Genomic DNA, 12,369 nt, shown 5'->3' on the forward strand with positions numbered 1-12,369 from the left:
ATAAGTCAGTTTTGTATGAAGACTCATGAAAAAAATAATGTTATGCTCGAAACATTTTTGTGTGTGAATTCTAACGTTTGACATGTTCTTGACATGTTTCTAAATAGAGAAAAGTTTGCAGAGCATTCAAAATGCGATAATTTATACATAAAAACGTAACAAATTGAACATTAGTAGCATTTTTTCGAAAAAAAAACATGAAAAAGTTTTTGTTCCAAAAACTTTTTCCATGTAAATGTGCCCATCGTCCGATTTATGGAAAACTTGTTGGAAATTTTAAGGGCTATTTATATCATTTTTTTTCAGAATTTTAAAAGCATATGTTTGCGAGAAAAATTTATTTTTTTTGGCAGACTTATCTCACTTCTTAACTAGGCGAACCTAGCCAGAATTTTCACCTGCCCCCGGGCTTCTGAATGCCAAAGGGGGACTAGGCTCTGCGGAATGCACGTATCTGCATGCTCGTGCTGTTTTAGTCCTGACCGAGGAATTGTCGGACAATCGCGCAGGTGCTAAGGATGACCGACTTTTGGATGCCGGCCAATTCCTTCTCGATGTTCAACACCTTTAGCGCTTCCAGAAGTGTCTTCGGGATAATTCCAGTTCCAGAGAGAACGACTGGAACAATTCTTGGGACCTCCCTTAGCCCCCACAGTTCCTTGAGCTCCACGGCCAATGGTCGGTACTTGCAGATTTTGCGACCGTGGGTCTCCTCCAGATTCTGGTTCAGTGGAATAGCGACATCGATGATGGTGATTTTGCGGTCGCTCTTGTCGTAAACCATTATATCTGGGCGGTTGTGGTGGATCGAGAGGTCGGTCAGAACAGTGCGATCCCAGTACAGCTTGAAACGGTCATTTTCCAGGACAGGTGCAGGCAGGTACCGGTAGTTTGGTACGTTGTCTTCCAGTAGAGCACATTGGAGCGCCAGTTGTCGATGAACAATACGGGCCACGTTGTTGTGGCGCTCGGTGTAGGCTGCGTTGGCCAAAACGGGACAGCCTCCCATAATGTGCTCTATGTTTTCACCTGGTTGATGGCACATCCGGCAAATGTCATCAACGTCTTGATGCCAGACGTACCGCCTGCAGTTTCTCGTCGGCATTATCCTGTCCTGGATGGCTATCATGTCGGCTTCTACTACTGAAGAGAGTTCACCACGCGTTAGCCACAGATTAGATGCGGCCTTGTCGACGTGTGGCCGGTCCAGTTGATGGGGGTGGGCACCATGCACTGCCTTCTGCTTCCAAGCTGCAATCTTCTCCTCCACTGTCTGCAGATTGCAGTTGAGTTGGTACTCCGCTTGCGCCAAGTGCAGAGCGCTGTATCCTCTGTCGGCGGCGCAGACAGCCCGGTATAGCGCGTTTTGGTTGGCGCGTTCTGCGAAGTACTCGCGCAGTTGTCGTACCTGGGCAACACACAGTGCAGAAATGTCGACGATTCCAAGTCCCCCTTCTTTGCGTGGTAGTGAAACTCTCTCCAGTGCCGATTGAGGATGGTGCATTCCGGCCTCTTTGAATGCTTTCCTCATCCTCCTCTCAAGGTCCTCTAGGTTAGTTTTGCTCCATTTGACTACACCAAAACTGAAGGTCAGCAGGGGAACCGCGAATGTGTTGATCGCGCGTACCTTGTTCCCCGCGTTGAGGAAAGTCCTCAGGACACAGTTCACTCGACTCAAGAACTTGTCTCGCAGCTCCGTCTTGATGTCGGAGTGGCGAATCCCGGTGAGCTGTCGGAATCCAAGATATTTATAGGATTCGCCACGAACCATGTCTCTTATAAACTCGCCGTCATAGACCTCGTAGCCTCCGGATTCGGTAAGTTGTCCTTTCAGCAGGTGGACACAGCGACACTTGTCGAGGCCGAACTCCATACAGATGTCCCTGCTTATGTCTTCGACAACCCGGATAGCTACACCTAGACGCTGACGTGAATCAGCGTAGACCTTGAGATCGTCCATGTAAAAGGTATGGGTCACTTCTTCGTGGGCGCCGTCGCCATACCTTATTTTATAGCCATGACCGTTTCTATTGAGCGTCCTACTGAGGGGGTTCAGTGCCAGACAAAACCAAAGCGGGCTGAAAGAGTCGCCTTGGAATATCCCCCTCTTTATCTGCAGCGTTCTAGACTGCAACACATTTTCCCCATCACTGAGGTGCAGAGACGTACTCCACTGCCTCATCATTTTAATTTTAAAAATATTTTTTTTCAATTAATTTTTTTTTCTCAAAAAATTCTTTGATAATTTTTAAAGAAAACCAAAATAATTTCCTAAATTCCATTCTTTGACTAAAATTTTGTAGGTCTGATCGATTTTTTTGTAGTTTTTTTTAATCTTGAGTTTTTTCAACTTTTTTTTTGAATAATCTTCATTGAAGAACTATAAGATCTACAAAAAGTTGGTCAGAGAATGAAATTTAAGGAAATTACGATTTCGATTTCCTATAATTTATTCTTTGACCAAAATATTGTAAGTCTTATAGTTTTTAAGATATAAATTTTTGAAAAAAAAAATAAAAAAAAACTTTGGCCCTTTTTAAAAAAGTAGTCTAATTATTTTTGGAATATTTCAAGTATGCAAAGTTGCTTAAATGACCAATATATTTACACCCAAAACGTTTCACTGCAATCTGAAATGGTGCTGCCAATGACCAGTTGAGTTGGCGTGAAATCCGTCTTGATTGTTATAGTCTGCAAACGAACATTATTTCACCGAAAAATCTGCTGCTCCCGATGCCTAATAATAAGAATAAGAATGGAAATGTTTTTTTTTTCGATTCTTCCCCATAAATTTCATATTCAATGTAATCAATGAAGATATTTTTTTGGTTTACCGATTCACATATACCTCATCTACCATTCCACTCTGTTATGTGTCCCACTGATATTCATTAATCATTTTCAGTTAAACAGTTGAATTTCCTGCCAGAAGCTTATAGTATTTCTCTGTTTGTTACAAACCGTTTGAAGGTTATGAGTACATACAACAAACGGCCCTTTTCAGGAATACTATTTAGAGTTTCAAAAGAGTTAAACCAACAAATTAATGAACAATAAAACGGAATTACATTTAAAATAACCAAGTGTTCTGAATAATCTACCTACCTACGTCAAACTTCCGTCCGTGCCCCTAGGCTCAGACCCTTTTTTTTTCACAAAATTAAACTCGTAGACAGAGTGAACTAAAATTTTGTTTAGATTTCCTCCCGAAACGCACGCTACTTTGCAAGCTATTTACTAATAGAAGAAGTGGGGGTAAAACGGACATGTTAAGTAGAACTTCAATTATATCTTTGGAAACTCATGTTTCCCAAACTTTGATGGAGTTTCTTGCGAATCAATATACTGTTTTTACACCTAATTGGCTAAATATTTTACAAAAAAGGGTTTTTCAATGTGTTTTACTAAAATTAAAACAGACCCAAAAGGACAACATTCTTCTCGATGAGGGTATAATGGACATGTAGTGGGGGTAATATGGACAGGTTTATAATATATGAAGTGTAGAGATTTATCGATCGCGAGAGGAATAATTTCATTCAACCAAGGTCTGAGCTCATCACGAATGTCCGTTGAATGATTAAAAAATCGAATTAATCCACCTAGAAGTGATATCGTGCTTTTCAGCAGTATAAACGGACAGACCCTCAACTATTTTGCTTTTGGTTCCAGTCAGCTTCTAAACAGTCCACATTTGGCGATTTGATTTCCATTTATAGACGCAGGGCATTCCTTAGGAATAGATTAAACAGAATTTTCATAGTTCATCTCGCTTCCACTGGGAACTGTCCGTTTTACCCCACCAGTACAATTATTTCAACAATTAAGTTTTTTCCACTCAAAAATGAATTTACTTTTCCGTACATACCTAATATCGCTTCCCTGTTAACTCACAAACCGAAATATAACCATCAAATTGCTTAATATCGAAGCAGCTAAAATTACATCCTCATGCGGAATCATGTATGATTTTCGGTTTTTGTTTCCTTTTTCCCTATTCATTGCCATAGGGTGGCTTAAATATTATAGAATAACATGTAAAAGGTGTTCTCATTAACAGAAATCAGAAATTCAAATTGTAACTATATAAATCAACCACCTGTCCGTATTATCCGCGGTTCCCCTACAGTCATTCCATGCCAAACCGATATAGTGGCTCTCATATTTTCGTCAAAAGTGGTAATTTAGTTCTTCATCAGAAAACATTAGACTGGTTTTTTTTCAATTTTTCTGTTGAGTTGCCGATTGCTATTTTAGGGTGGTCCGAAAAATTATTTTTCCGCTTTTTCCCAAAAATGACTTTTTTCAAAAAATCATTTTGAGCCACTAAAGCGATTTAGATGATCGACATATCAAATTTAAGCTAGTGAGCTGTGGATGCGATCTGGCGTAGTGGTAACATCCATGCTTCTCACGCTAAAGGTCACGAGTTCAATTCTCACTCCCGACATTCTTCCAAAAATGGAAGTAAAAGTGACGAGCCAGCCAAATTAGTTGAAAGGCATCATAATACAGATAAAAAAAGGCTAGTGAGCTAGCTTTATTTTCGTAGCCATTGATTGTAGTCGTTTTTCATCGTTTTCATGACTTTGGACTAGAGGGTGCTATATTTTTTTATATTTTTTCTTGAAAGCTGAGGATTTTTTACTTAATGTATCTCGAAATCAGAGACGATATTTTTTTTCGTTTTCGAGATATGATTTTTCAAAGTTCATCGATAGTTCGAAAAAACATTTTTTTCCCTTTTTCCACTACAAAAACTCATAACTTTTGTACTACTGGATCGATTCAGTATGGCAGCCCCCCTTAGAGAGGAGGAAATGGATATCTAACCACCATAGAAAAATTTTTTGCACCCTAAAACCTCCACAGGTCAAAGGGCCTGGCCGGGTAAGGGAGTTAAAAGTGCCTCTAAACCAAATCACTAGCTGTATGGCAAATATTGTAGAGGATATTAAATAAGAAATTTTTACGGTTTGGTTAGTGGATCTATAGTGAAAAACGTACTTCTTCGTTTATTTCACGCCATCCTCAAAAGCTTCGAGTTAAAAATTCGAAAAAATATACTGAATGTGCATCTCACTACGGTGTATCAAGATAAAATATAAAAAAAAATCCATTAAAGATTTAAGTACTAACAAAAATATTGAAATTTAAAAAAAAGAATTTTGGGATTTCGAGATTCAGTGCTACTCTAGTTCATATTTAAATGTGTTTCTACGGCTTTTCTAGATATGTGTTATTTTTATCAGATTTTTTTCAATGTGGCGTGGCACAAAAATTTTTTTTTTTTTACTTCCAAAGGGTCTGGCTGGGTAAGGGAGCAAAAAGTGCCCCCAAACCAAATCACAAGCTGTATAGAAAATATTGTATAGGGTAAACTAAATATGAAATTTTGACAGTAGTATCATATATTTGAGTTCTTATATGATACAACATAGAATCTATGGTTAAAAATGCACCTGTTCGTTTTTTTCACGCCATTCTCAATAGCTTTGAGACAAAAATATGAAAAAAAAAACTGAAAGTACATATTGCTAAGGTGTATCCATCAATATTTTCAAACAATTTTTTCATCAAAAAATGAAGTACTAAAAAATTGAAACAATTTTTTTTTAATTATATATTCAGTACTACTCTAGTTTGTATTCAAATTTCTTCCTACGTCTATTTTAGGTATGTGTGATCTTTTTAGGAATTTTTAAATTGTTTTTCCCGGTACACAAAAAATTATTTATATTTTCAGGCATTTCGAAATTTTGAAAAAAAAATGCTTTGAGACCCATTTTTACTCTACTTTTAATTTGAATGCGTTCATATGTGTTGTTTTTCCACATGTTGCGTAATTTTTTGTTGAATTTTTAAGAGGATTGTGCGAAACATTTTTTTGTTGCCTTTGGGAATTTTTAATTTGTTTTGAATTTAGAGACCCATTTATATTTATTTAAATTTTGTTTTTTATATGTCTAAATTTTGTCGATATATTTAGAGCATTGCGCTGAACAAGTTTTTTCTTTCATAGCTTGAAATATATGAGATTATCTTTACATTGGATTTAGATGGTTTACCAAATTCATAGGAGTCAGCTGTACGATAGAGCTCTGTGAGAAAAAATAAAGTCCTTGTGGAAAGATCATTCGGATTGATGAGAAGAACACTTAACAAAATCCAAATTATAATTTTTTTTTCAATTTTAATCTTACAATTGAAAACCACGAATGCAATATAATAATTGATTTCAAGAAAATAAAATAATAATGCAGACTATGAAGAAAATTATTTTTGTGTCTCGCAATGCGCTTAAAAATTCCGGAAAAGTTACGCCACATGTGGAAAAAACGACAAATACGAACGAATTTAAATAAAAATTAAAGCAGAAGTGGGTTTCAAAGTTATAATCTTTTTCAAAATTTCGAAATGCCAGAAAATATATAGTTTTTTTTTTTGTAGCGCGTATATAGTTTTTTTTATTATCAGATTTTTTGATGAAAAAAATGTATGAAGATATTCATCGATACACCTTAGTAAGATGTACTTTCAGTATTTTTTCTTATTTTTGTCTAGAAACTATTGAAAATGGCGTGAGGTGCATTTTTCACCCTAGATCTTATGGTGTACCATATAAGGACTCAAATATATGGTACTACTGTCAAAATGTAGTACCCTATACAATATTTTCCATACAGCTGGTGATTTGGTTTGGGGGCATTTTTTACTCCCTTACCCAGCCAGACCATTGGGAAATATAAAAAAATTTGTACCGCGCAACACTGAAAAAAATCAGAAAAAAAATCACATAAATCTTAAAAAACCATAGGAACACATTTAAAAATGAGTTGGAGTAGCACTGAATCTCTAAATCCCAAAAAGAAAATGATCAAAACTCCAATATTTTTTTATTGTACTTCAATTTTTGATAAAAAAAATTTTGATAATTTTTCTTGATACACCGTAGTAAGATGCACATTTAGTATTTTTTTCAAATCTCGAAGCTTTTGAGGATGGCGTGAAATAAACGAAAAAGTACGTTTTTCACTATAGATCCTATGTCAAACCACATAGGGGTTCAAAAAACAGCCAAATTTTCTTATTTTATATCCTCTACAATATTTGCCATACAGCTGGTTATTTGGTTTGGGGGCACTTTTTACTCTCCCACGTCCTTTGGCTCGATTTGCTTGATTTTTGAAATTTGTGTTTCATTTGTATGGCAGCATCCCCCTTAGAGAGGGGGAAAGAGTGTCTATTCACCATAGATACGTTCTGTGCCCCCCAAAATATTTACATGCTAAATTTGGCTCCGTTTGCTTGATTAGTTTTCATGTTATGCAGAAATTTTTGTTTCATTTGTACTCTCTGAGCAGGTATTAGCCTCCATACCAATTCGATACCATTTTTCGCAACCCTGAAAAAAATTGGATCATTACCAGATACCTATAGAAGTCTATGGTTATACAAAATATTGAAGCAAAATTCCACGTACTAGCATAATAATGCGATAAAAATATGTTTCGTGGGTGGCAATATAATTGCCGCGACCATATAAAGGGTCAACAGGCAGTGGAAACTATATTCCCAAAAAAAAAATTAAACTGTTTTTATAGTTGTTTTTTTATCAAAGGTAAATATATGTTCTTCCTCATGTAAGAATTATGTTCTCTGAAGTTAAATTCGATTCGTTCCATAGCCTTATAAAGGATTTTTTTTCTCTATTATAGTGACCTTCAACACATTTCGGCTAGTTCGTCACTTTTACTTCCATTTTTGGAAGAATGTCGGCAGTGAAAACTGAACTCGTGATCTCTGCGTGAGAGGTATGGATGTTACCACTACGCCAGATCGCCTCCTCAATATATAATATATATTATATATTATAAAGGATTTAAGCACAACCGTTGTGAAATTATCATTATTAAAAATAATTATGTGGCATCTGAAAAAAAAATCAAATTTATTCTGAATGCACCTTAAGTTATTAAACCAACAATTCAAGTGATGCGATATTCTAATCAACGGTACTTAACCTTTTTCTCAGAGAAGCCACAAGCACTTGTTAGTGATTGTGCCGCGGGCCGCAAAAAAAAGCAGGTTGATATCCGAGACACGACCGCATTGCGCATTGGAGTTCGAAATTATAACCGGCGAGAAACAAAAAATTATGAACATTCACGAATGAAACTCTTTGGTACAGTCATTGTTTTTATGTGCTCCCGTGGCCGAGTGGTTAGCGTCATAACTAACATGCCGGGTGTTCGGGTTCGATTCCCGTTCTGGTCGGGGGAATTTTTCGTCAAAGAAATTACTGTGATCACGCGTGCACTGTGCACTGTGATCACGCGTATTCTAGAGCTTGCCACTCAGAATGCATTCAAGGCGTGTTATTTGGCATAGAAATCTCAACTAAGTACTAATAAAAATGACGCAAGTAATACTACGTTGAGACGGCGAAGTTCCTCTAGGAACGTCAGTGCCATTGAAGAAGAAGAACAGTCATTTGGAAGCATTTACAAAAGATCGATGAATGAACGCTTTCTCTGGGTGAGGAGCGTGCACGTTATGCGAAGCAATTCAACGCCAATCTGGGACAATTTTCAAATAAACTCTCAAAATTAACATGTACTGTTGATTGCTCGCTGTCTAGAGCGACAGGAAACATTTGATTTTTTGAATATGCAAGTAGTTTTGCAGTATGTCATAGTAAAATTACATCTTCAACGAACCCAGAATTTCATAAGGAAACAATCCACAAATTGTACTATGCAGTTCCTTTCACTGAACGGTGAGGAACGTAAAATACTTACCGAATCGATTGTGTGGTGACGTAAAATGAGAGTAAAATACCCTCTTTACATCCGGCCCGAAATGCGCTGCCCTATGATATCACTTCTACCCCGGATACAATGTTCGAATCCACAAAAAATTGAATGATTGATCGGAAAAAGTCACCAATAAGTTCGAGTACACTCTCGATTTCACACAAGCTCTTTCTCGGCCGAAAGAAAATTATAAAGATAAATTCGGTTTTTATTACTGCGTATTTCAGGAAGCTTCAGAATTTTAGAAACAACTTTTTATTGAAAAAAAAGAGGAAAAGAGCCGATGTTTTGCGTGATATAGCGTGCAAGAAATCTGTTCACCTCCTACAGAAACTCTTGTTCCATACAGGTCACATATTCCGATCAAGAGGCCTAGAAGCATATCCTAAGGTGAGGCCGTTTCGTTACTAAGTTGGTTAGGGGAGCGGTATATGAAAACAGTACGGAAGAAAGCAGAAGAGGAATTATTTGCTTGCAGCGTAAAAGAGACAGACTGATCAGGAGCGAGCTTCGGCACTAGCGTATTGTGTTCTGTTTACAAGCAGAACACAGTAGACTTCCAAGATGGCTGAAGAGTGCTTTTAGCAAGTTGGCCCACCTTAGGATATACTTCTAGGTGCCTTGATTCCGATAATGATATCGGTCAATGTTCGCTTCTGACGTATTATATGCTGTCCAGAGAGCCGTAATAGTGTAACTTGGTTTCAACAGCCCATAATGGATAACACACTAGCTATTGTTTTTCAGTTTTGGGGTTGATGTTCCGGAAGCTATATAAGTGATTTTTTTTCTGTATTATAGTGATTTTCAACACTTTTGGCTGGTTCGTCACTTTTGCTTCCATTTTTGGAAGAATATCGGGAGTGAGAATTGACCTCGTGATCTTGAGCGTGAGAGGTATGGATGTTACCACTACGCCAGATCGCCTCCATAATTGATTTTAGTTGTTGAGGTTGTGGCACTACCGCATAATTGACTTCATCATAATCCTCAGTTATAGTATTCTTCCGCAAAAAAGTAACTCAATAAAGCTTCTCGTCAAAGCCCCAAAGCAAATGAAGGCAAAAATTGCGATGAAACAAATTTTGCGCGCAAATAGAACACTCTTTACTGATTCTGCTGCTGGAACCCCCCTTTTAACACTTTCGTCGTCCAACGCGACATTTCTGAGTTTCTTGCGGAGCTCAACTAGCGAATAAATTATTAAATGAAGATCAAATTTAGTTTGTAGACAACTTATACATGATCTAGCAATATTTTTCATATTTTGAAGATGAATTGACAACAATAACACATGCCAAAGTCATATTATACGGCTTTCGCGAAAAACTACAGTACAAGCCATACTATAAACTAATAAATAGTATAGTATAAACATTATAATAATATGGTAATGGTTTTATAATTTTTCTACATATCCTGTAGTTACATTTAGATGCCTATTCTATCAAATTTCTTCTAAAAATCCTATTTAATTTGAACGAGGAAAGTGTCACCCATATCTGGGTGACGGGGCGACGAATGTGTTAAATGATGCATATGTTTTCTGGAATACGGTACCGCATATGAGTGAAAAAAAAATCCGTTATCTTTTTAGTTGATTATTGTTATGAGCTCATAACGGTATCATTTTTATATTCACACTTTTTTTTGGACAACCCTATTCGTCGTAACAAGTAGTGTTGATGTTCGTTGGTTTTGTTTTGTTTCGTAGTTTCGCGTAAACCTCTGATTGTGACCCGTAGTTCCATTAATTCGTTCGATAATCGTACGCTTATTGTTCGCACGTCACTTGTCGCGGATTTTGCAAAGCGGAATTCCATCTTTCCTGCTGTGGTATCCCCTCATCCACATTCGACGAAGTTTTGAAGAATCATCAGATATTCTGGATGTGCAAGTCGTATACGTCCCTCATGAATAACATGCGCGTGAGGATTGCAGTACGTGCGGCTTACGAATCTGGCCAAGAGGAAGTAATTTCTGCGCACAACGAGATAGTAGAACGCATGAAACAAGAGATACTCTGCGAGATGAAGAAGGAAATCAAATCGAACTTCGCAGCTTTAACCAATTCCAGCTCGATGACACCTAGATCATCCAAGCGTCCTGTATCTGGGATTGTTACTACTCGCCGCCGCCGACTCTTTGGAAGTCCAGTGATAATAAGCCACAAGCTCAACCACTCTTAATTGGCACTTCCGAATCGCTGTCACCGTCGCTTGGAAATTTCGCTGTTACTGCTCCCAGTCAAAAATTTTGGCTGTATCTCTCTCGTATGTCACCCGATGTTACTACAGAGCAAGTGCGAATTCTTGCTTCACGTCGCCTAGGTACTGACGACGTTGAAGTTGTTCGTCTTGTGGGTAAAGGGCGCGACGTGAGCACTCTATCGTTCATCTCCTTCAAAGTCGGATTAAATGTTGACGTCAAAGCAAAGCTCTATCTTCTTCGACCTGGCCGAGAGGAATTTATTACCGCGAATTCCAAGACAATCGAACTGGTGCAAATTTTTGGAAACCTCAACTGACACCGAATCAGCACATAGAAGAAACTGTAATGATGGACTGAGGATACCGCGACGCACATTTGAAAGTTCTGTGGAGGCCTCTGCTCTGATCGTCACAGTCCGGCCACTTGCTGCCAACGTTCATCTCAGCCGTCGCGGCCCTGCTGTCGAATCTATAGCCGAGGTCCTACAATTCGCTCTTTCGGGCAAGTACATTCGTCATAATGAACTGTCACTTCCTGATCGCCATTCCGCTTCCAGAAGTTGTCAACATTCTGGCGAAATATCTGCACCACGCACACAACGTATAGTGCCTAGCAAATCTCATCCGGGACGCCCATAACAATATACCATGGAAGCCCCCGACCGCTTCGACCCAGTCGCGCTTCCAGCCAGCAGCCAACACAGTCGTCCCGAACCTGTGATCAGAAGTCGAGAGGGGGTCTTCCAAATCCCACTTGCAAGCGAGTACACGAATTCTGAAGATCTCCCGATGTCTGATATCGCTTCGGTTTCCAGTTCTACACCATCCCAAAGTCGTCCGATCTCAGCAGAAAATATGCTCTGTATTTATTACCAGAACGTAGGAGGTACAAACTCGTGCAGTGCCGACTACCGTCTCGCGTGTTCGTGTGAAGTCTACGATATCATCGTCCTCACTGAGACTTGGTTGGACGATCGCACCCATTCGCATCAAGTGTTTGGCCCAGGCTATGATGTCTTCCGAGCTGACCGTAGTCCATTAAACAGCCGAAAGACGTCAGGAGGAGACGTTGTCTGTAGGAACTAATCAGCAACGATCAGCATGGATTCATGCCCGGACGCTCCACAACAACGAACCTGCTTGTCTTCACATCGCATGTCATCGATGGCTTCACGGAGGGATGCCAGACTGACGCCATCTATACCGACTTGACAGCTGCCTTCGACAAGCTGAACCACGCATTCGCAGTGGCCAAGTTGGAACGCATGGGAGTATGCGGTAGTCTGCTGCAGTGGTTCCAATCTTACCTGACTGGCAGAACAAACTGCGTGAAGATTGGTGAT

At 38.7% G+C, this 12,369-nt stretch overlaps 1 protein-coding gene across 1 annotated transcript in view; it reads left to right on the forward strand.

Annotated features, from left to right (window-relative positions):
* LOC129762532 (neurotrimin) overlaps window positions 1–12,369 on the forward strand; it is a 946,497-nt gene that overhangs the window by 121,892 nt on the left and 812,236 nt on the right. The window lies entirely within an intron of this gene.

Source organism: Toxorhynchites rutilus, chromosome 1, assembly GCF_029784135.1.
Source record: "Toxorhynchites rutilus septentrionalis strain SRP chromosome 1, ASM2978413v1, whole genome shotgun sequence".
NCBI lineage: Eukaryota > Metazoa > Arthropoda > Insecta > Diptera > Culicidae > Toxorhynchites > Toxorhynchites rutilus.